This window comes from Silurus meridionalis, chromosome 4 (genome assembly GCF_014805685.1).
Source record: "Silurus meridionalis isolate SWU-2019-XX chromosome 4, ASM1480568v1, whole genome shotgun sequence".
In the NCBI taxonomy this organism is placed as follows: domain Eukaryota; kingdom Metazoa; phylum Chordata; class Actinopteri; order Siluriformes; family Siluridae; genus Silurus; species Silurus meridionalis.
This window is the reverse complement of record NC_060887.1, coordinates 20208725-20212141: the sequence shown is the minus strand read 5'-3', so window position 1 is coordinate 20212141 and position 3417 is coordinate 20208725. Positions and strand designations below refer to the sequence as shown.

The window sequence follows — 3417 nt, the reverse complement described above, 5'->3', positions numbered from 1 at the left end:
ATTAATGGAAGCCATAATATATGTACATTTTGGACACATCTAGTTATATTTTGTCCTTGTGTATGTAGTATGTCTACATGTACATTTAAAAATACGTAACTTTAAAAATTATTTTATGGAACTAAACTTTTACCAATTTTAGGTAAATATTAGTTGAGGGTATGCAAATAGCAGTAAATGTCTAAAAGTAAAAATATTATATTTAAACTAGCAAAAGCAGAAAAACTTTGATTAGACTCCAAAATTAAAATTTAGCTTTATTTTTCCATGTTGAATAATTTTGAATCAGTGACTTGTCAACGAAGTGGATGCAATTGTGTGCTACTTTAGTACCTAACTTGCACCTGTTTGCACCTTGGGTGATGATGAACCATAAGAAGCACAGAGAGACCTGTGGGAAGGTGTCTGGAGGTTCTTGAATGAGCACAGATTTGACAAGATTTTCTCTATTTGTTTGTGTGTGTGCATGCGTGCGTGTGTGTGTGTGATTGAGTTTCTAAAAAAATAGCAGATATGGTTCCATCTTTATTTTATGATGGTGCTATCAAATCAAGCACACTTGGTGTAGGATTGAGTGAATGGTGTGGGGAATGATGTAGTTAGTCATAGTTTTGTCTTCCAGAGGGTTACCATCAAGAACATACACAGAGGAAGCTGTGGATGGGAACAAGAAAAAATATTAATTGTTATGCCACTTTCTCATCCTGTGGCACCTTTGTTGATGAGGGCTAAAAAAAACTTCAGAGCATGAACAACATTTTTACCCTAAGAGTGACAGGCTAAACTAAAATGTCCACCCTAATACCAAAGCATTCAGTAAAACAGGAATTTTCATTTTTGTCCACAATAAGGATATCAATCATTGTGGTACTGTTTTTATTGAGAATTAGTGTAAAATTTCCATAATTTCAGTATCAATTTAGGTCATGATATAGATTTGGTTTAGATTCAAGTATCATATCTGCATGCTTTTTTTCAGATTGCAGCACTTGGTAACACTCTGCAGCTTTAAATTATTTTATTCCACTCACTATCGATTATTAATGTAAGAAAAGGCAATACATAATTGGATGCTGATTGCTCACCTTGTCTGAGTGCTAGACTCCTTTCCCCAGCATCTTGTCTGGAAACTGGATGATGAAAGACTATGCAATTCATTTGCAAATTGCATGATTGTTGTAGTGTTGCATAGTCAGATATACAGCGGTATAGACAAACAAGCACTTTTATGGTGAGTAAAGAGATAAAGAATCATATTTTGTCTGTGTCCCTGGGATAAATAGATGGAAAGCTTGTAAACAACATGAGAATTGATTGAGCATTATAAAAACCTTGTATTTCTACCAAGAGACATAGATCGCTATACATGAATGTGAGATGCAGAGTCGCTTTGGATCTACTTTGGGTTTGTGTTAAATATTGGGCTACTGACATTAATAATATGAGGCTGACTGGCTGAAAATGCTACCAGACTGCATCTACAGCCAGTCAGCTTCATACTGTTGAGGAGTTCTTTATCAGCAAAGGAAATGATCTACATTAACCTCCATTAGTGCCATGTATAATGGTAAGGTTTCTGTAAGGTTTAACTTCATGGTCGAGAAATACAAAACACCAATCAAAATAAAAAAATTCCCAAAAGGCAGAGAAACAACAACAAACAGAGGGTCTGAACACAGGTAATCCAGAATAGGATTTAGACAATCTGGGGGAAAAATCAATTAGAGGTAATCAAATGAAATAAGGATCATACACACAAATGGCAAACAGAATGCAGTGGGTCAAAACATTATATAAATGATACTGACAAGACCATACAATGTGGTGGTAATGCATGAATGAGTTATATAGGCCAAAGACAGGAAATGACTAAAGAACAAGAAGTATATTTTCAGTAAAGAGCCACCTGCAGGCATGGAGGTGTAATTGCATAAAGTGGTGTGATTAAACAGATGTAAATAATACAGGTTTAAACATAATATTTTGCAAATATTTTGCTCTGTTTCCTAAGTTTCAAAGTTTTTGTTTGTTTCACAAGATTTAATTATATTTAAACTAATTTTTATGTTCTTCTCAAACACATTTAACACATTATCTTTATGAATTTACTTTTTAATTCTCTTTAGCCTGTCAGCTTCTGGCATCTCTGATGTTGACCATTTTTACCACTTCTCATTGGCTTCAAACAGCGTTAATTTAGTAGGTGGTCTGAGGTGGAGTATGAGCGATGAACCAAACCTAATGGTAATTTCAGACACACTAGACATTTCTGCCAATTTTTGAGTCAGAAGCGCATTTTGTGGCTGCAGCTGTTTGTCTACCCCATGGAGGCTTAGATGTAGTTGTGTTATAAATAAATGTAAGGGCAGGTGTAAGTAATTTATTCAATGCTTTTTTTTTGCCCACACAGTGTATGCTCTCCAAATAAATGCCACTCTGTTCTTAGAGGTACAAATTGTATAAATAACACAAAAAGACAAAAAACAATGAATGTGTTGCAATATTTTGCAATTTTCTAACATAGGCAGGATGTAGTTCTGAAAATAAAAAATACACTTTGAGTTGTTATTTTTTCGATATGAGCATTAAAAATGAGAGTGGTAAGCTGTATCTCAGAGCTTGCATGCTACAGTGAATTCTCTGGATTAAAATACAACTCGAGTTCTGATTCCTGCCTAACTTCTACAAGCCCTTTCCCCTCCAACTCATTCTTCCCGTTCAGACCTAATTGCTGTAATTAATTTGTATGACCTATAGTCAATCCAAGTTCTTGTTATACCCTGGTCAGGTTATTAGTGAAGTGTGAAATCAATTTACTGCTCTCAATAGAGGGGAGAAAAGAACATGAATCAAAGTTGTATGCTCACGTTCTACTGAGCCTTTGCCACCACTGTGTAACAAATCGCTAAGTACAAAATGTCTACAGCTGAGATCAGACAAAAGAAGAGAAAAAGGAACCACAACAACAACAAAGTAATTTCAAATACGATTGAGAGCTTGATATCAGCGCAATAATGTACAAACCTTAGGACCATTATTTTGGAAATAAAATGTTCCTCTACAGTATATATTATAGGAAGCATAATTAAAAAGGTGTATATGTTTTTAACACTTCTTTATTCACAATCACCCATTCTTCAGATATTATAAATCCATCTATGTGATAATTCCAGTGGAACTGCCACAGGCTCCAGTGCAAATGTTTGACAAGGTGCATTCAAATAATGTGTCCAAACCACTCCATCTGCCTTCTCTTGATTCAGACTCTAGATTCAGACTCTAGATTCAAATCTCTCATAGGTTGTTGAGCTGAAGTAAAAACCCAGTGACCATGCTAGAGGAATCTTTTTTCTGCTGTCTGTTTTAAGTAAGTAATTAGCACAAAGTGGCCCAAAGATGCCACACAGGGCATAAATT

The 3417-nt window shown here is 35.0% G+C and overlaps 1 long non-coding RNA gene across 1 annotated transcript; it reads right to left on the bottom strand.

Moving 5' to 3' along the window:
• Nucleotides 1-512: 512 nt before the first annotated feature.
• LOC124384035 lies at nucleotides 513-1187 on the bottom strand. The gene is made up of 2 exons (XR_006925329.1): nucleotides 1086-1187; nucleotides 513-654 (listed from the first exon to the last, which is right to left on the bottom strand). It is a non-coding gene; the product is annotated as an uncharacterized LOC124384035 (long non-coding RNA).
• Between the last annotated feature and the right edge of the window lie 2230 nt (nucleotides 1188-3417).